This window comes from Etheostoma cragini, chromosome 10, assembly GCF_013103735.1.
Source record: "Etheostoma cragini isolate CJK2018 chromosome 10, CSU_Ecrag_1.0, whole genome shotgun sequence".
Lineage (NCBI taxonomy): Eukaryota > Metazoa > Chordata > Actinopteri > Perciformes > Percidae > Etheostoma > Etheostoma cragini.
The window spans coordinates 9717835-9740191 of NC_048416.1; the positions used below are offsets into that span (position 1 = coordinate 9717835).

General features: G+C 40.6%; 1 long non-coding RNA gene across 1 annotated transcript; it reads right to left on the reverse strand.

Moving 5' to 3' along the window:
* Positions 1-3012: 3012 nt before the first annotated feature.
* Positions 3013-22130, reverse strand: LOC117951252. Its single transcript, XR_004658113.1, has 3 exons — positions 22118-22130; positions 21735-21740; positions 3013-3098 (listed from the first exon to the last, which is right to left on the reverse strand). It is a non-coding gene; the product is annotated as an uncharacterized LOC117951252 (long non-coding RNA).
* Positions 22131-22357: the final 227 nt, after the last annotated feature.

Genomic DNA, 22357 nt, shown 5'->3' on the forward strand with positions numbered 1-22357 from the left:
AGGATTATATCATTATATAATACTAATTGAAGATGATTATTTTCAGTGTACAGAACAAAGCAGGCACACGCTGCTCAGAAATCTGGCCTGGGAGTGTGCACTGCAGCAAGACTCTATCTCTATGTTCCTTTGGATCATGTGCAGCTGCAGTCTGTTCCCGAGGTGTGAATTAGATATTGCTGGAATGTTCCTTCGTTTGTTAAATGGGAGACTTTGAAAATGCCACAAGATGGCCCATTCTAGATGCTCTGCTATACGTATGTGTGAAAGTCTGATGTAGCATTTAAGCGTTATTTTTATAGGATTTTTTTTTCTCATAGTTGCCAGATCATCGCACACGCTTTATCACCTTGGTGATAGGCTGTGGTGTAACTCGGTGTCTTTGGCTGTCAAAGGCGGAGACTTTGTGCTCAGCTTTTTTTCTGAGGCTGTGATAGCACAATCCGACTTATTGGAAGGAAAACACAGGCAGCAGGGGGGAGACAAAGGCGCTTGCTTTTATTAGCTTTGCTATTGATCACGCTTACGATAAGATGACGCAGGCAAGAGAAAATGGAATATGATCCGTCACCCCTACATTCATATTAAGAATCTACCACAGCAGGGCAGGACAGGCGTGTGAGAGACACAGAGGCAGATTCTAACACATGTTTGTATCCAGTATATGTTCATTAATCAAACGTTGTGTTGTCCTCGGGTCAAATTTACCCGTTTTCCTATATCAATGGTAATTTTAACTACCCAATTGTAATTATCCAAAATAACATGCTTGATTCCACACAATGCTCTTTTGGCAAGTATATATATGTCTACTTTCATTAATTTTGGGATGTCTTATTAAATTTCATTGCATTTGAAATAAAAAATGTAAGTGGTTTTGAAATAGTATTAAGTAAAACTTATTTTATAAAGACATATTCCAGTCTGTGATTATCCTTCAAAATACACTTTAATTTTAGTCAAAATAATTCCCAATTTCTGCTTTTCTAACTCAAACATTAGGTACAATTTACTGAAAATGAGTTTTATTGACCATAGAGTCCAAAATTACAGTTACTGTAAAATGAAAGTTAATACGTGAGTGTTATGTAGTGTTGAACATTGAAAAAAAGCCTCAAAAGTGTTGAAAAAAGGAACAAAAAGATAAGAAAAAGTAAAAAAAGAATTGAAGAAAGCAACAAAAGTCTTAATTTTCAATTTTGAGAGGAAGAAAACAAGGTTAAATTTGTTTATTTAGTTACTCTTCTGTTTTACATACGTTATACTGCCAAAAGTACATGGATATGCAAACATTGCACCTAGATGTGATAATGTAACTATAGTGACACTATGGCCATTTATTCAGTCAATCATTTAGGGAGCGACCCTCGTTCTCAAAGTCATCGAGTAAGATAACAAAGACAAAAACAGAACAACGCAGAAAATACAATCATAAGAAGATTCACATGGCTCCCGGGTATGGTAGGAGAGCCCTAAACAGAGTTTTGCATGCTGCCATACCAACCTCCACTCTTCTACAGTAGTTCGGGCTTTCTACCAGATGTTGGCACCTGGCTGTAAGGAGTTGTTCCCCTTCAGCCAGAAGCGTATAGTGAGGTCCCACATTGATGCTGGGTGGTAATGTCAGCAGATTTACATCATGTTATATGCTACATAAGATTAGGGTTGGGTATAGTGAGTTTTTTTTCCAATACTGGTACTAAAACGGTGCCTGAGGCGATACTTAAAAAAAAAAATTTAATGATTTGTTTTAAATGTAAAAACAATAACTTATAACAATAACTTGTTTCACTAGTGAATTGCTGGTAAAACCACAGAAAACAACCACTAGATGGAAAAAGGGTATTTTACAATAACGTTGAAAGCACCAGCAGGCTCACCAGTTTCAAGTGAACGCACCGTCTGTGTTGTTTTTCCAACAACAGCAGCTGCAGACTGTTGGACGTCCCAGTGTTGGAATCCTCAGTGAAATACAGCCATACTTTAAACCTTTAACTATCATCTAACAAGTGTAGTGTTAACTAGCATCGCATGCAGCGATTTTTGTGTTGCCTTTTTGAATTAACAGAGATAAGCAGAGGCCCCTGAAATCAGCGTTGCTATTTGGCCCGGTAGATATGGTCTTTGTTGGCACTGGTGCCATATTAGCACCAGGTTTTAGTACCCAACCCTACATAAGATCCTAAAATTCATTTTCGCATACTCTTCATTCAAAAAAGCTTCATACTTGGTAGGTTGTTTTATCAGGGACAGGGACAAAATGGCGGGGCAACAACTACTTTGGACAGATGCAAAAACAAATTGTAAAATTTTACATAATGCAATATTTTCTCACAATACAACACAGTTGATAATAACACTGGACTCACACCTATTACACTGCTCAATCTCCGATTGTATGCGCTGTCAGTTTGGGAAGGGGTGTTTGCTCTTTCGAGCTAGCCCCATGTTACCGCGTTGTTGTTGTGGGTCTGCTGCTTTTCCCCTCCCACCCTGTGTGTTTCGTATCTCCCGTTGACCTGTGTGTCTGTCTGTTTTGCCTGTGTCCACATGGAGGGGGCGTGCCTAGAGGAACTAGGTCAAGAGGCGTGGCCACTCATCCCTGCTCCTTCACCTGCACAGCTGATTCACATTCCATAATTCACCTCTAAAGCATTTATACCCGGGCTGTCCACCTCTTTAGTGCCACATCATTACAGACACCTTCGTGGTAACGTGGCTCAGTAGTTTTCCTGTGTTGTTTGCCGCTCGGTTGACTTTTAGATACCTTGTGTTAATCCAGTTCTTTTGTTCAGGTCTATTTGTTTTCTGTTGTTCCTGCTTCGTTTGCTGTGCTGCATGCCATTCCCCTCTTAGACCTATCACCTGCTACGCCCGGATACCTCAGTGAAAAAGACTGTTGCCTATGCTTCCTTCTCTCTAGCGTAACGTCCACACTCATTAAAAACTCTTGAACTTTATATCAGCTTCCTGTGTTGTATCTCTGTGTTCTGGCCCAAATTACAACCTTAACAGTTGTCCTGCTGCATTCATGTTTGGGAATCCTCTCAGAAAAATGCTTGAGATCCTGAAAGCCAGCTCTTTACCAGGTACCACCCCTTCCAAATAACATATAATGAAACATGAAGCAAAGATTTGTCTTCTCTCACAAGCTAGAAGTAAGCCATTGTTTCCAGAATAACCACTCCACATTAAACGTAATGATTTCTTACCAGAGGTTTGGTTCATAACAATTTCCTGTAACTGGTAAGCACCAAAAGGCAAATCCCTCAAGTTTTATTATTTAATGTAATACTTTCCCAGGTATCATTTGAGATGATTTGATCTATATCTCCTTTTTATTTTACACTCTGGAATCCTTATCTGTATAAGAGTGTCTAATAACGGACTGACTTTCTGTTGACAATATTTAATGAAGAATTAAAAAGGGGGAGATTTTCAAATGTGTGCTGCAAAAGAGAATCCACATTGATCATGGCAACTGCAGTTAGTAGTTAGTTTCCTCTTTTAAAGGAATACTGACTTCTGGCAACTATGAGAAAATACCAACAGCAGTACTTGACAAATAGCCAGTGAAACTGTAGCAGAGCCAATCAAACTGTAACAGGGCAACAGTCAATTCACTTAGCATCAGATTTGTGCCATCTGGTTTCATTGCTAAATGCTTTGGGCATGGTTATTGTTGTTTTCCCAAACTCTCTCAAACATTTTCCTTTGCAGTGTGGGCTATCGCCAAATTAAGTCTTGCACATTTATAACACCATTTAAATCCTTTTCTCAGCCTCAAGTGTGCTGTGGCTGGAGGAAAACCATTTTGGACAATATTGTAAAGACAAGATCACAATCTTGGATTTACATAATAATGAGTCATCTAATTTTATTACATAGTGTTCTTGCCAGTGCTAAACATTTTAACACTTAGACTTGAATTCTTGACTTCAGGCTGTGCTTTTTCTTCCCTAAGAAGTCATTTTGGGATGTCTGCAGAACAGCTAGAGGAGTGATAGCAGAAATGGTTTCATCCATTTAAAATGTCAATAGTAAATATCAGGTTTTGTTGTCAGTCCCTCACAATTAAAGGACAAACAACTTCTTTCTGGAGTGGTCACTTTGCACTGATGTTAACAATCATACAGAGAGATATCCATCAATAAGGACCTTGTATGTGGCCAAAGTCGCACAAACTTAATGACTGAACTTAATTCAATTTGAGATTGTAGTCTGTGGCCCTTTTCAGCATGTTCTCACTCCCAACTGGTAAAATACTGACGCATGGTCAGTGTCTCTCAGCGTCAGATACGATGCAAAAATCTCCCTTCAGTGTCTGTATGGAACACACTGGGCAGAGCAGCAGCTCCACCGCGGCGCTGTAAGATGACGTAGTATTAAGAGAGACAACGGTACAGAGTAGATTGAAGGAACGAAAATCATTGTACAGAAGTTGGTTTTAGGGGGAGGGGGGGGGGGGCAAACAACACAGGACTTTGACCTATGAGATGTGCGTGTGTCACTGAGACGTCCACCCCATCCACCATCTATTCCTAAACCTTACTGTCCCGTTCTTGTGCCGCGTGTCAGACAAACGGACCTCCCGACCCAGCTCGTCAAAAACTGACACCAAGAGTCCCGACCAAGCGTGTCCAAATATGACACCAAAGGATACTTTTTGTTGGAAAGTTAATCAAATGACCACAGAGAGACACAACAAAAGTACAGTGAGACAAGAAAATCAAGTACAGAGAGACATGCAAAACAACTGCAAAGAGACACAAAACAAGTACACAGACCCACTAAAAGTACAGAGAGACACAAAACAAGTACAGAGAGATGCGAGACTACTACAAAGAGACACAAAACGATGAAAAATGCAACTACAAAGAGATGCAAAATGACTGCAAAGAGACACAGAGCCACCACAGAGACACACAACAACTACAGTGAGACAAAAAATACAGAGAGACACAAAACAACTACAGAGAGACACAAAACAACTACAGAGAGACAAAACTACAGTGAGACACAAAACAACTACAGAGAGACACAAAACAACTACAGAGAGACAAAACTGCAGAGAGACACAAAACAACTACAGAGAGACACAAAACAACTACAGATAGACACAAGACAACTGAGAAGTGACACAAAACAACCACAGAGATGTAGAACAACTACAACGAGACACAACATGACTACAGACGCAACTAAATAGACGCAAAGCCTCCACATAGATGCATAAGGACTACAAATAGGCACAAAATGACTATAAAGACACACAAATCCATCACAAAGATGCATAAGGACTACAAAGTGACGCAAAGCCACCACAGAGATGCATAAGGACTACAAATAGACACAAAATGTCTACAAAGAGACACAAATTCATTACAAAGATGCATAAGGACTACAAAGAGACGCAAAGCCACCACAAAGGTGCAGAAGGATTACAAACAGACGCAAAGACACTACAGACATGCATAAGGACTACAAAGAAACGCAAAGCCACCACAAAGATGCATAAGGGATGCAAAGAGACGTAAAGCAACAGAGATTTTATGTTTTTCATCCACTGCTGCCACATGCTTGTACACCTCATTGTTTTGATTGATAATCCTTTTCCTGGGCTCTGTTGCATAGTATTCTGGGAAATGTTTGAAAGAAGTGGCTGCGGGCCAGCTGTGTAAATGGAGCCAATGATTTTGGTCTCTCCCCAACTTGCTGGTTTGTCAGACAGCTGAGAATCTCCAGAGGGAGGAGAATAAATATGTGTGGAAGTGTTTGAAAGCGTCTGATCAGCACTGAAATCGCACCAGGGTCACTGTTCACTGCTGACACATCACTACGCTCCTGCACACATGAAATGTGAGGGTCTGTGCATGTGTGTGTGTGTGTGTGTGTGTGTGTGTGTGTCTCTCTCCACCAGACCGACCGGACCGAAGCTCCTCTCCTTTCTGTCCTTACCTGACTTTCTCTCCACTCCTTCCTTTCTTTCACTTGCCTTCCATTGCTTTACTCACCTTCTTCTCTCCTCCTTTCCTTTCTCCTTTTCACTCCTGCTTTTATTCTCCCCACTGCCTTCATTCTTATCCTCAATTCTATTTTTCTCCTCCCTCTTCATCATTTTCTTTCACTCTTATCTTTTCATTTTCTTCCCACTTATTTCTTCTTCTTCTCTCACCCTCTCCTACCCTTTCATCCTTACCTTTCTTTTCCGTTTCTCTCTCCTCCTCCTTTTTATCCTTCCACTCCTCTTTTCACTTTCATTTTTTTCTTGCCTCGCCTTCCCTCATCTCCTTTCATTTTGTGTTACTATTTTCTTCTTCCCCCCTCCTCTCAAATCCTGTATTATCTTCTCCTCTCTGCTGCTCACCCTTCTCTATGTTCTCATCTTCCTACCTCCTATTCATCTCTTCTTTTTTTCCCTCTTCCCTCTCCATTCTTCACTCTATCCTCCTCTCCACACAATCCTGCAGCAGTAATAATAATATTGTGTACTTTATTAATCCAGCAAGGGAAAATTACAATTTACACTCTCACACACACAGGCCGGAATTACACACACATGCTCAGTACCTATACATGCACTAAATGGAGATATGTCAGAGTGGGGGGGGCTGCCCATGGAAGGGCGCCCCAAGCAGTTGGGGTTCCGGTGTCTTGCTCAAGAGCACCTTGGCAGTGCCCAGGAGGTGAACCACTGCCACCCCCAACACTTTCTGTCAGAAGGTTGTGTGGAGTGGCCAGACTACATAACTATTCAAATTTAACTTGTTTCCTATTGTCATATAGATCAAATTTACAGCGGCTGCTGTTTGACCCGGTTCACGGCGGCGCTCAGAGGCCCCTAGGCGCCTCGCTTATTGGCACAAAACGAGTGGCTCATCTGCAACAGGGGCCGGTCTCCATCCATCTCTCCACGGCCCCGGCCTTCACGCTCAGCAAATCTAACATTTGTAGCGTTCATGAAGCTAGTGATGTCTTGGAGGCGTATATAACACCCTCCACCCGACCTGCTCTAGATCACATTTAATCCTTTTCTCCTTCCTCTTCTTCTTTTTTTCTTTCACTTTCTTTTCATTTGTTGTTGCTTAGCATCCTCTATATGTTGCCTCTAGCTGTGCAGTTGTCCCCTCTAGGTTTATTGATGTCAGCCTTAAGTGAAATCCAATTAAAATTCACAGATCGGCGTGTCTGTTTGACCAGGCCTCTGTAACGTAGTGGATGGAAATGTGGCGTGTTTGATTACATATTTATTATAGGTTTGATTAATATTGCTCTAGATGTGTGAATCCCACAACAGACATGCATTCTAATGAGATATGCTGAGTGTTTTTCCTCATCTGTTAATTATAATGAATGTCCCATGATGTCAAATCTGTTTTAAGAACTGTGTGTGTGTGTGTGTGTGTGCGAGCATGCGTCTAATGGGATGGTTTTAGGATGTAGAACGATTGAGCCCATGATCATTTTAGTGACGCAGCTTTGCATTGTTGTGAATGTGTGTGTTAAATTGGATGCACTCTTGGGTTTTGTACTTCACTTGCGTTGAATACGTATTGTTCCACCGGCCTACCCAGGGACCATAGGCGGAAAAATAGCAATTGTGCTACAACTTGGCACAATGCATCTCCCCTTGTTTTTATACAAGCTTAATGTTTTATTGTTCATTGTCCCTGTTTAAATGAAATTACGTTACACCAGCCTACTGGCAGCTGCAATCCATATACAAGTATACTAGTATTCAAAGGTCATACATATCGAGGTACAAACTGTGGGGTCATCACACTTTTGCAGTTGCTGCCCCGGAGACTTTGGAACAAGTCTGACATACGCATTATTATAGACGTAGCTCTTCTGTAAAATCCAAATTCAAAACTTTTAATACATAATAGCGCTGTTACATTTTTCCCTTTCTTCCTCCTGTTTTCATGCAACCTTTTCTGATTTTACTGTATTCTGTGTTTTACCATTTTTATTGTATATTATGTTTCATTCTTGGGCCTTGTTGTAAAGCACTCTGGATATATGTTGGTTGCTGTAAAGAGCTATATAAATAAATAATGATTGATTGATTGTTGATGTCAGCTCCATTCAGGTCACCCTCACTGATGTCTGCAGTCCGGCTGTTCAGCCAGAGGTGTGTTTTGGGTGTAACATGCAATAAACCAGTCAGACTGTCATCTCCCATACCCTTTAAAAGCCAGACGCATTTGTACCTTGGTGCATTGCTATCGTGATGGCGGATTTGCACCATCATATTTTTACATGTAATCTTTTGCATGTGTATGTGCTGCTGAGCGTCTCTGTGTGTTTAACAAGCACAGTGTGCATGCAGTGGACGAGCCTAGGTGCATATTACCAATGCGCTGTTAACATAAGAATGAAATGCTGAGTTATTGACTTTAGACCAAGTTTTTGTTGGTCAATGGCGCAATACGCCAAGAATGCACCTGAACAGACCTCCCTGTGAGACCAGTACGCCCATAGGCGCACAGATGGATGCAGGTGCACTTGCTGTTTAAATTATGTGGGCGCTGGACGGGAAATTAACAACTGCTCAATGTCTTAAAATAGACAAAAGACACTTGCGTTTGGCGCAAGAAAAGGTCCTAAAGCTTTGGATTCATATAATAGTGGGGGATGTAAATGTGGATTAACATTCTATTGTTTACCTAAGTGCGGACACTATTGTACACTGGTACAACGTTTCCATTTATTACTTGTGTCAAACGTCTGTTGAGAAGGAAATGTGAAGTTATTAATAGGTGGAATATTTAAGCATGTAGGTTTTCAACTGTATTTCATCTACTACAGCAGGCTTAGTTTGAGGTAACACAACCCCACAGCTGAGAATAGATTGGGTTGTGTAAAACTAGTAGAAGTGTCTCACAAATAAGGAGTTGTTTCAAAGGAAACCATGTTTCACAAAAATAGATTATATTGCCGTTGCAAGACAAGAAGACTATAAGAAACGCAGTTAGTCTGATGTGTGTGTATGTGTGTGTGTGTGTGCACCCACGGTTCTCTTCCTTGTTCAATAATTGAAAAAAGCTGCATTTTATCTAAGTGTATTGGACTCGTCATGTGTGCAGTCTCCTCCATCATTTCTGGTCATGATTCCTAGAGATCAGGTATCAGTAGAAATATATTTTTATTGATAATGTGGACATATTATTGCAACAATGATAGTCTTGTCTTGTGTGTGGATCCTAGGAAGAATAGTTTTTAATACAGTACTACTGGCGACCCTAAATAAAGAAAGAAAACATCATAAAATATATAACACTTGTATCGGCTGACACTTAAGTTCAGGTATCAGAATCTGTATCAGGAAGCAAAGAAATGGTGTTATACCATCTCTAATTTATATACAGCTAGGCTCTGACTGACTGACTGACTGACTGGGGTTGTAAATCAATGACACTGGCCACACCAGGCGTAGGAGCAGCATGGTATGCGTAAACGCAAAGGAGATCCGCTCTACAAACTGTTGATTTGTTTCACGTGAAAGACGAGAGCAGAGGATATCAATGATCCTGATGGCTCATAATTCTGCAGCGGCCTTTGTGCCTACAACAATTAAAAAATGTCACGGCAGCTGAGCGTCCAAATGTCTCTTTATGTTCATATTCCCAACAATAACTGTGATGGTGATTATAAACGGGTTCAAAAGAGGAGGGATTAATGCAGTGGAGGATGAAAGACAAGCATGTATACTATAGCATATATATTTACAGTGTTTTTAGTTGAGTCTGTTGTCACTGTCATGATGAAAAGTGAACTGAAATGTAAAAAAAGTATAGTAAAGTAAATATAGTATGGTATTGTATAGTTTTAATTTCAGGGGAAATCCTTCCTCCAGTGCTTGGATTAAAATAATGTGACAAACTGAGTGTTACTTTATCACGCAGCTTTATCTGGCTCTGAAAGTTTTGGACACAGATTAAGCTGTTACCTCATCCACTGGTTGGCATGCTGTAGCTGTGCTAACAGGCTGACAGACTGGCTGCTAGGACTTGTTGGCCAGCAGAGTGTGTGAGTGTCAGAATGGCTGCAGTGACTACACACAGCAGCTCTGTCTTCCAGCTGGATTTACTGCTCTGTCAGCCAGAGGCCTCATAATCATCTCTGTCTCTCTCTTTGCCTTTTTCTTTATGGCCGTCATTAGCATCTTGCACTTTACTCCTTCCGCTCTCTCTTGTTTCACTCACTTTTCATTAAAACGCTTTAGTTCAATTCAGTTATTCATAGCATTTTTTTTTTTAAATGCATCTTTCAATAAATTCTACGTTGACGACTGTTCCGTTGCCCCGAAAAATCCGCTGGAGGTCCCTCCTTTTCGGCCACATGTCCATTACTTTCCTCTTTCTTTGTGTTGGCGTTCTAAACTCCGGTGGATTTCTGAGGACTATGGTTACCTAGTCCTCATATCTCTTCAGGGTAAATCCAGACAGCTAGTTAGACTATCTTTCCAATCTGAGTTTTCTGTTGCACGACAAGAACAATTAAACGTACATGTTCCACCAAAACAAGCGCCTTCCCGAGGTTATTTTGCAGAGGCACCGTGGCTCCGTCCGGAATACTGTGTGGACTTGCCAGACCCTCTTCTGCAGCACTGTGCAGGAAGTTCTGGCAATGAGAGGCTAGCTCCCAATGCATCAGCCACACAAACACTCATTTATGTTGTTAACATGATGTGTAGCTCTCTTCCCTACTCTTTTTATGAGTATCGATATTCATTCTTGACCTTCCGGAAGAGTACAGTAGACCTATGTGTGACAAAATAATCCAAGTTCAAGGGGCCACTTTGTGACATTTTAGCTTTAATACTAAATGTATACTTTCATATGCCAACTTACATTCTCTCCACCCTCACAGCTCTGTAAGATCGATGCTCTAGCGGTCCCTCTATTTTTTTCCCTTGTACACCAACCCATTTCTGATGCTTTACAATAATTATAGAACCATTGTTACATCCCAACTCTCGTTTGTATGTCTACACCAGTCTGCCAGCCTGTAGTGCAACTACCATTCTTGTTTGCACAGTTTGTCAATGTCATTGCTATTTACAGATCCAAACACAGTTCTGAATGACTGCCCCGTGCCACGTTACTGTTAAAGTTGCCCTGCCACACAAACCACTTTTACTTGCGTTGTTTGAAATATGTTAGGTCCATATGTGTTTGTGATAAGCTGAGTCTTCCTGCAGGCTTTCTATACCACGCTAGAAGGGCTTGAAACAAGGTAACCAAGGCATTTTTTCCACAAATAAATGTTACAGAATGCATGGCGGAACTTATTACTACAAAGTAATGACATGCGAGTGGTGGGGCACCTTTAAGTCACTCTGTAAGGTGTTGAATCGTGTTGACTCCTTGTGTCTTGAAGATTCTGGTTTCAAGTTCCATTCAGTTGACAGTGTATGTCACAGAGGTGGATGAAGTGTGCGGATCCTTAACTTAAACCCCCAGTATGTCCATTTCTGCCACTTTGGTATAACAATCAGCCAGAATCAGCCTAGCTACAACATGTCTCCTCGTTCTCTCCTCATAAACCAATTCAATTTTCCCTGGGCCCACCCTTTCATTGACACTCTCTGTGCCAGATCGCTTTTGTGATGTTAAAGCCCACTTAAGCATCACATTTATTCAGGACTCTTGGCGGCCCTGTTTGACGCTCTGGTTTGGGATGTACGCGTTGTGGCGCGTTGATAGAAATAGTGTTTTTTAGAAAACATTCACCACAGTGACTTTAAAGTGATGGTGATGATTACGTGTGCGTGAATCATCAAAAACATGGACAAAGCAGAACACATTAACACAGAGAAAGAACATTCAAAAGGAAAATGGACAAAGAAACAAAGGACTTTGAATGTTTATCAAGTACGAAGCCTGTAAAAAAAAGGAAGGGAAACTTACTCTGCTGCTTTTTACCAGGAAGACTTACCTTTGTATGTCCGTCCATGTGTAAAAGCAGTCAGAGGCTATTTCATTTAGTCACCATAATACATGTCACCAGTACTGCTTTGGCTTCAGCGTTTCCGTGGCAATAACAAACCCGAGAGGCCTCTTGGAGCGCGGCAAGTATCGATCCGCTGATATTACATGTAAACCTCTGAGGCTCGGCCCTTATTCACAGGTCATTTTTTGAGTGACTGAAAGAGTGAGATAAACTATGTAGGATGGACTGGTGAGCAGAAAAAGACGATACATGAGTGTGTGTGCATGTGTGTGTGTGTGTGTGTGTGTGTGTGATTGTGTGTGCGGGTGGGCAGTCATAAGGGAATCAGTGAAAACAAGAAGACTTAGAAGAATGGAGAGGATGAAAAATGTGTTTTTATTCAGCTTTTCTGCCTTCATGTCTGGCTAAGCAATCTGCTGGTGCTGCCCTCCACATCCATCATTGTTATAGCCAGTGAGTAGAATGTCGGACCCAGGGCTGCTGTGTGTGTGTGTGTGTGTGTGTGTGTGTGTGTTGGAATACCTGAGTACTTGTGTGCATCCATGTGTATGTGAGCGTGCAGGTCTGCTCGCTAACACACACACACACACACACACTCTTTCACTCAGTATAAGAGCAGGCGGTATATCTCCAGTGCTTACAGGTACCAGCGTTTCTTACAGCCCTGAAAAAGTCATTGGAGCCTGGCTGAGAGGACAAAGTCCACTCTAACACACTCCAGAATTGTGTCCGGTCTTATTTTTATACTTTTGGTCATCATTTATATCAGTTATGAAATCGGTAGTCTGTATCCACAGTGTTTCATTTCCGGAATTACTCCAGTGCCGCCGGAAATTCTGTCAGATGTCCGTTACCTTATAAGAAGGACAATGTTAGTCTGCTCCTCAGATCTCTGCAGGGTAAATCCAGACAGCTAGCTAGACTACCTGTCCAATGTGAGTTTTCTGTTGCCCGACTAAAGCTACTTCTGAACAATCACATTCAACCAAAACAAGTTCCTTCCTGAAGTTCTTTTGCAGAGGCACTGTGGCTCGGTCTTGCGCTTCGCACCGCCCAAGATGATTGTGATTCTTTCAAAGAAAAGCCAATATACCATTGCATGTTTTCTCCTATCCCGGAATACTGCTTGGACTAGCCAGTATAAAGTCAGAAGATAAATGCTTCACCAATCTTTCTTATGTCAAGATATTGTTTTGTTTTGTAGCGAAGAACAGTGCATCGAATTCGAAACAAGGTCGCTGCCAAGGACTCCGCCTACATGGGGCCCACACTCTACTGGGTGAGCTACAGGTTGCCCCTCTTTCTGAAAATGAGAGTGAGTGCATCTGGAATGTCAGAACCATCCCTGATTGCATGTACAAACCCAAAAGGGTGTTATGGATATCCTTGCCAACTGTGACGCCTCAAAAATGGGGAGGATTTTAAATGTAGTGCTAGACATTCCACAGGTAATACCAATGTGTATTGTATATTTGTACTATATACTGATAGGCCATGCCCAGTAGTTTATTACTATATACTGGTAGGCCATGCCCAGTGTTTTAGTACTATATACTGGTAGGTCATGCCCAGTATTTTAACACTATATACTGGTAGTTCATGCCCAGTATTTTAGTACTATATTCTAAAAGGTCATGCTCTGTATATTAGTAATGTATACTGTTAGTTCAAGCCCAGTATTTTAGTATTGTATACTTGTAGGTCATGCCCAGTATTTTAGTACTTTTTACGTGTAGGCCATGCCCAGTATTTTAGTACTATATGCTGGTAGTTCATGCCCAGTATTTTAGTGCTATATACTGCTAGCCTGTACCCAGAGTTTCAGTACTATATACAGTACAGGCCAAAAGTTTGTACACACCTTCTCATTCAATGCTTTTTATTATACATCAAAACTATGAATGAACACATATGGAATCATGTACTTAACAGAAAAGTGTAAAATAACTGAAAACATGTCTTATATTCTAGGTTCTTCTAGCCACCCTTTTTTGCCTGCAGTACTATTATACTGGTAGGCCATGCCCAGTAGTTTATTACTACAGTATATACCGGGAGGCCATGCCCAGTATTTTATTACCATATACTGGGAGGCCATGCCCAGTATTTTATACCGGGAGGCCATGCCTAGTATTTTATTACTGGGAGACCATGCCCAGCATTTTATTACTAAAGTATATACTGGTAGGCCATGCCCAGTATTTTATTACTACAGTATATACCGGGAGGCCATGCCCAGTATTTTATACCGGGAGGCCATGCCTAGTATTTTATTACTACAGTACATATTGGGAGACCATGCCTAGTATCTAATTACTATATACTGGTAGGCCATGCCCAGTATTTTAAATTATTATATGACCAACTCTACAATTATACAACTGTCTTTATTTGTCCAAAACATGTTTGCTAAGTTGTTAACATGAGAAGATTTCCTAGGGAATATGTTTCTATAACTACGAACACAGCCTTAGTGTGTGTCTTAAATGTATCACTTGTTCAGAAGGTATTTACTTGGGCACTGAATTGGATTACACACTGTAGTCTGCACAATAGAACCACAGTCTGGAAACATGGACTATTGTAAAGCAGCGGCCTTCAATGCAAGAAGAGCAGTAAAGGAGGCAAAAAGGGACTGCTAAAAGAAAGTGGAACTACAATTCCAGGAGGGCAAACCTTTTGGCAACTACTAAGAACTATGACAGATTACAAGCACACCTCCTCCTCCTTGTCAAGTGCTTTTGCGTTTACTGCAAGTGAGATAAATACATTTAATGCTCGCTCTGAGGCCATTGGCAGCCACCAAGTAAAAACAGCAGAGGTTAATGGATGGGTGGGTGCACCTCTCACACCCATCTCAATCTTCAACTTCCAACAGCATCAGCTAGAACAAAAGAAATGGATTGTTTTCATGAAGAGGAATGCCCCGGTAATGACGCATTAACAAAAGGATGCAGGCACTCTTGGGAATTGGACGGGTTATATTACCCTTAATATACCTGTCGGTGCTAGTGTAGTGCATTGTCTATCCTCCTCAATTGTTCCAGCACCACCAGAACACAGGTTAATGACTCACTCAGTTGGTCACAGCCTTCCGTTTCGTCATCTCTGCCATAACTCACATATTCAATATAATGTTATATACATAAGCGTGTCTTAGACAAGCACAGGACAACTATGAACCTCAAGGCCGTTGCAAAACAATGCCGCAGATTCTGAACCAAACTGCGTAAGAAGTGTTCTCAAATGTCTCGGGTTCAGGGGCTTTGAAACACTAGAGCAGTGTTAACACTAGGTGTAAATGTAGCAAAAGATATTTGCTTTTAAACCAAAACACAGCAGTGTAAATATGTATGTATTCAAATATTTGTTCTTGTATTTTACTCCCATTATCATTTCATGTATGTTGTATGTATGTATATTGTATCCTAGTATTTCATTTATAATTATAATCTGCGCTGTGTGACTGACTTTCCTGCTGTAAAACTGTAATTTCCCATTTTATTGGGATCAATATCTATCTATCTATCTATCTATCTATCTATCTATCTATCAATCAAAATGGGGCCTAACAGTATCTGATGCCAGTGTAAATGCATGCACAATTGCCCATTCCATCCTTGTTGACATTGTTGAAGACTAACTAAAACTGATTGTCTGTAAAATTTCCATCTAGATAACTGTCTGATTAGTTCCTATCTATCAAAGAGAGAGTTAACACAAGGGTGACGAAGTGACTAAGTGCACTTTACTTTTTTTTTTTTAAAGAGCTTTATTGAAGTTTTCACAAAAATACATGTTATCACGTAGGCAACATCAGAGAGCAAAAACACAGACAAACATCAAATTACAAAAACATAACATAGTTTACGTTATAAAGTGCAGAGAGTGATTAAAGTGCATGTGCTAAAAGCGCAAAGAACAGACCTTAAAGTGCAAAGTACAAAAATATTACAAATTAATAATATCCCAGGGTAGGAGCTGGTTTTTATCTAGTTTTTTCCTTCTTCTTAACTCAGTGATCACTTGCTTAAATACATGTTCACTGGTAACGACAGTCTGTTGTATTGTCATACAGCACCTGGTCTTCCATAGTTTAAAACACACGATACATATTATAATTTGCAAAAGTTCTTTGTCTTTCTCCAGCACACTCTGGTCCATAATACAATACATTACACTCTTATAATTCACATCAAATTTCACACCACACCTTTTGAGTCTGTCCCAGACCTCCTGCGCTCTAAAACAGTCCATGAGGAGATGCTGTTGTGTCTCATCATCGTTGCATGTGGTCATTGGACAGGTTTTAGTTGTCACATAGCAACTCCAAGACACAACAGCTCTCACCGGAAGCCTGTTGACAGACATCAGCCACCTCATGTCCCGGATGCTCTCAGACAGGTTTTTATTCTTTAAACATTTTAGTAGCAGGGCCCCTTCATTTTGACTTAAATATTTGTACTCAATATATCCGCCATATTTAAAATCATTAATCTTATTATATATCATTTTACTCGGGAGGCCGTTCCAATCAATATTAAGTTTTTGATATTCATCTATAAAATCACCGTAGTTAATCATATATTGTGGTCCCTGCCTGGCTCGGCCTCTCCTCTTCCTCCACCTGGAGGAGTCACCCACCCAGAGAGCATTCCGAGACAGTGCTGCCGATACATTTTTTACAAAGGAAATATATAACTTTAATCCCATATCCACAGCCCCGAGCCCCCCATATTCTCTGCTTTTATACAATATCTCTCTTTTTGTTACTTCTCTTGTCGTGCCCCACACCAGATTCACACACTGTTTATTTAATTGAATTATTATTTTGTGAGATGGAGGAAAAATGTTTGCGATAAATAGAAGCTTGGAAAGGATGAATGTTTTAATGATATTAACTCTTGATTTATAATTGGTGTTTTTATTTTCCCATTTCTTTACTGCCTCTTTAACCTCACCGAGTTTAAGATCCCAGTTTCTTTCACTACAGTCTTTGTTACAGATGGTTAAATCCAGGATTTTAATCTCATCTTTTACTTTAATGTTAATATCACGCATTGCATGATTCGATCCTATCCAAACTCCTTCAGTTTTACTATGATTTAGCTTCGCACCGGAAGCTAACTCGTATAAACTTAAATGATTAGTTAAAATATCCATCTCCATTTGATTTTTTATTACTACAGTGACGTCATCGGCATAAGCCATGGCAGTGACGTTGGGAGCGAGCCCGACATTAGTACCGGATATAAGGCAGTCCGAGTTAATGGTCTTAATCAGGGGGCTGATGGCCAGGATGTATAGAGCAGCACTCAGGGGGCAGCCATGTTTCACCCCCCTCTCCACGTTAAAAGATTCCGTTAAAACTCCGTTTACGTTAATACGAACACTGGATTTAACATACAGACATTTGATTAAATGAATACAAGTATCAGGGAATCCATAATGTTCCATTACAGCCCATAAATACTCTCTGGAAACATAATCAAAGGCTTTCTTTTGGTCCAGCCCGATTATATAAAAGTCTTTCTTCCCGGGTTTATTGATCATTTCTCTCAGTGTGCAGAGGTTGTCCCACATCAGACGGCCTCTAATGGCACACGTCTGCTCTCTCTCTATCAGTTCATCTAATATATTATTCATTCTATTCATAATAACTTTGGCTAGTATCTTATAATCAGTATTCATTATAGTCAAATGTCTGTAATTGTTGATATCATTTTCATCACCTTTTTTATATAACAAACACATAACACCCTGATAAAATGATTCCCCCATGCAGCCTCTGTTCAGCCCTTCATTATAAGTCTCTGTCAGGACGTTAATTACATCATCGATGTTTAGCTGATAGAACTCTGCAGACAGGCCGTCGGGCCCGGGACTTTTACCCACATTAAGTTTTTTGATGGCCTGCATGACTTCTTCTTTTCTAATATCTCCCATGAGCTCTGAGAAGTCCAGAGATCTGGATGAGGGAACCTTATCTAATAAAATCTTTACACAGCCACTGTCTATTTCTATTTGTTTGTATGCATCAACACATAATTCTCTGATCACGTTTCTCTTTTCGTGCACTTACACTTAAAGTGCACTTTACCAGGGCTGGGCATGCATTGGCTATATCACGTCCCTTGTTTGACTGCTAAAGCTAAGTGCTAACACAGTAAATAAGCGTGTAAGCTAGCCCTTGCCTCTATAATTTCCACCGCTGCCCGTGTCACTACATCACACCTTCATGAATAATTTAGATCTTCGCTGATTTTGGACTAAACTGCGCCTGTAATTACGTCTTACTGCCAAAGCTGCCGCTGGAAACAACTCAAATCTTAGGGACAACAACTTTAAAGGTCCCCTGGCATGATAATTTCACTTTATGAGGTTTTTTAACATTAATTTTAGTTCCTCCAGCCTGCCTATGGTCCCCCAGTGGCTAGAAATGGTGATAGGTGTAAACTGAGTCCTAGGTACCCTGCTCTGCTTTTGAGAAAATGAAAGCTCAGGTGGACAAACATGGACTCTATTTACCTTCCCTTTCTCGCTCTTTGCCCGCTCAGAGAATATGGCCAAACCATGAGAGAGAGACATCACGGCTTTCAAACAAGCAAAGTGGCAGTTGGTCAAGACCACACCCCAATCTACACCTTGCCCTCTTAGAAACAATAAGATGCAAGTAAAAGAAAACAACCCAAACTGTACAATGGTGAAATGCTGCCATTGTTAACGTTTTACCAAAGAGCCATCATGTACTGTTTTTCCTGCTTTCACTGACTTTAAAGTTGCCTTCCTGTCTGCTTGTTGTAGATTGCTTCACAGTGCTCACGGCAGCGTAGGAGATTAATGGAAACTGCTGCAAGGTTGATAGTGCTACTCTTACGAATATTTACACATTAAAAACTGTAGACCTTGCACACACACACAGCAGTAGCACTCTTCAGCCCTGTTACTATACGCTCCCCTTGTCTTAGAATGTGCCATGTTTTCTGATGAATTTGTCAGCTGTGTCTGCCTTATTTACATAATGAGATGTGATCAAAATGCGAGAAGAATAGAAATAACGGTAAGGCTTAATAATAACAGGTATCATATTGTTATCCAGTTAACACGTCTTTAGAGCATTGAGCTCCAGTTATTCAGGCTGCCTGCACCAGGTCACCACATGGTCATTGTCCCCACCAGAGATGAGTCCAATAGAGACAGAGCATGGTTAAGTCGCGCCCCCTACCGGAGGGGGAAAACAACTCTCCACTCTCCATTGACTTGTATTGTGTGGTTTCCTCCAAGGGAATCCTGTATGCTAGCACACAGAAAAACGCTGTGTGGTGGGATGCACTACTAACAAAGTACTCAGAGCGCAAGCTTTTATAAGCTTCTGACCTAAAAAACTGACAAACGTGGAACTTGTTTTGGTGTAATATCTTTACGTTGAGAAGTAGATTTAGTTGTGCAACAGAGAACTAGATAGATATACAGATAGTCTAGCTAGCTGTCTGGATTTACCCTGCAGAGATATGAGGAGCAGGTAACCATAGTCCTCATAAATCCACCAGAGTTTAGAACGCCAACACAAAGAAAGAGGACGGAAACAGACAAGGCGGACATCCGGGAAGAATTTCCAGCAGCATCGGAGCCATTCCAGAAATGGAAAAACGCGGATATAGACCAAGTCGGACTAGGACTGCAGCTGTTGATTATTTTATTAATTGAGTATTCTACCGATTATTCATTAATCGAGTAATGGGACAAGAAATACTTTTGTTCCATATCAATATTATACAATAGTTAGTATTAGTATTAGTAGTACAATAGTTTTATTTCTGGAAAAAGCTATATTTTTATTGCCTACATTGCGTACAATATCATCTCTCAAAAAAACTAAACATATTAGGTGCATTTAAGTCCAGTTCACCTACTGGGCAATGCCAAGGTGCTCTTGAGCAAGGCACCAAACTCCAACTGCTCGGGGCGCCTTTCCATGGGAAGCCCCCCCACTCTGACATCTATCCATTAGTGCATGTAAAGGTACTGAGCATGTGTGTGTAATTCAGGCCTGTGTGTAATGTGTGTAATAACAACAAAGTGTAAATTGTAATTTCCTCTTGCGGGACTAATAAAGTGTACATTATTATGAATTATTATTACATTGTTCTTATTAAGTGCCATATTGCATTGTTTCTGAAATGCAATAACAAACTAAAGCAGAAATTAAACATACAGAAACGTAACCTTACATTTTGCAACTTAACTATCAGAACTAGTTATAACTAAGTTTCAAACTGAGACTGATCTTTATATAGGCATACTGTATATGTTAGTTAGCAATATTAAAAATGTCAAAAACAATGTTAATAATCATTAGTCATACTCAACCTATTTTTATTTATATATTTGATTACAACGTTGTACAACTCTGTTACACGTATGTTAGTAGATTGTTGATCAGCTGTTTCTCCATGAAGAGAGAGAGTGAGAGAAAATGGTGCGCAACAAACAGCTGTTTTCCCGATTGGATCGTCAACAAGTCGGCTCTTTAGATAAAATGTGGTCTTCACTATGTATTTTCTTGTCTTTGAGTTTGCTGGTTTTTGTGTTTGATGTAGTTTCATTGTCCATACAGCTCAAGTACGACTCAATGTTTTCTGTTGAGATGCTGAAGCATTGACGTTGTGCTTTAACTGTGGTAAGCTAGGTTGAGTTTGCAGTAGACACACTGTAAAGAGTTTTCCTTTTAATTACCTTTGAACTGATTCTAAACTTTCTGTAATTTTCTCCAGCCTGTCTCTTGTCTTAGCCTCTTATACGCTTTCTTAATTTTGTAATCAGTCTTCATGGCATGTGTTGCCACCAGCGTCAACTCGATGTGCGTCAGCAATAATCATCCCCGCGGAAACAACGTGATTGATACAACGTTGGTAACATTAATTAAACAAAGCTTCATGGCAAATCCTTTTGCATCGAGAATTTTTAGTGATCAAGTTATTCGAGTTACTCAAGGAATCGTTTCAACCTTATGTTGGACATAACGCTTTGTTTCAGGATTCCACAATCTCCCCATTTTCCCTGCTGATTCCTCACATCTAAATCCACTTTTGTCTTAATAAAAGCCCAGTTTTTTGGGACAGCAGCTTATAAAAATGTATGTCGTGGGTTCTTTACCCAGTTGGTAGTGAATGTCACCACACAGCAGCTTTTAGGCATTCTTGTTTGCTGACAGATGAAATTGACGAGTAGGAAACCTTCACGCAATATAGTCAACAGAGAGCGGAGAGTTGTTTTCCCCTTTGTCGGGCACGGCTTTCTGAAAATGACACATATGCACTCTGTCTCCTTGAGGATGGTGTTGTCTGCAAACTTCAGAATCTTGTTGGGCCGTGACTGGCGATGCAGCTCGGGACAGAGGGGTGAAGAATGCAGCCTTGACGGGAACCGGTGCTGATTGGCCAGGAGTCTGACATGTGTTTGTCATGCTGTCTCCTGACAAACAGCAAGTCTGTGAAGTCCACAGTATTTGTTGATTTCATCTTCTTTAAAAACATGAGTGAGCAGTGATGACAAACATGAAGTCGTCCAACTCATTTGCAGCTCAGTATGAGACCGAGCAGGCACTTTGACGCTGATGTTGACCTCCACGCTGTGTGTTCTTCTGGTTTTCATCACTACTATCTGAATGTGGGTGGTTTATGACTCAGCCTGATACACACATACACACACACACACACACACACACACGTCTGTTTACATATTCCATATCTGCTGTCACTCTGAGTCAAACAAACCATCCGCTGTATCGCTTGTTTGTTACAAATCAAAATGCAGGTCACTGGCACTTACCCAGCCTGGTAGGCAGGTATTTGTGTGTATATGTGCTTGTGCGTGTGTGTGTGTGTGTGCGTGCGTTTGTGCGTATGAGTGAGAACTTGGCTGGCATGAACACTGTGTGAAGCTGAATAAATCAAATGAATTGAAAAGGCAATTGAGTCTGATTAACTCGTTATCGTTGAAAATAAAACCAACCATCTGTAATGTTAACCCATGTCCTAACTGCAATCATGTTTCACGCAAATTGTTATTAAAGCAGGTATCTGAATCTGAACACAACTCCTAATCCTGAACTAGTTATTTGGTCCTGCAGTACACCACAACACTCACACATGCACACACGCACACACACTTATACACAGTTACAGTCTCAGTCGAAGAACAGGGTGGCCCCAAGTCTTAAATGATTTCAGCAGGCCGTTGTTTGAGATAGATTAAATATTGAACTGGAACTTTATGTAAGTATTTACATTTCTGGGGCTGGCGCAGCCTCCAGGGCAGTCAAAAAAACTCAGTAAATCATATTCCATTTACCAGGATAATTTCATGGATTGTTTTCCCTTGCCCTCCCAACCCTCCC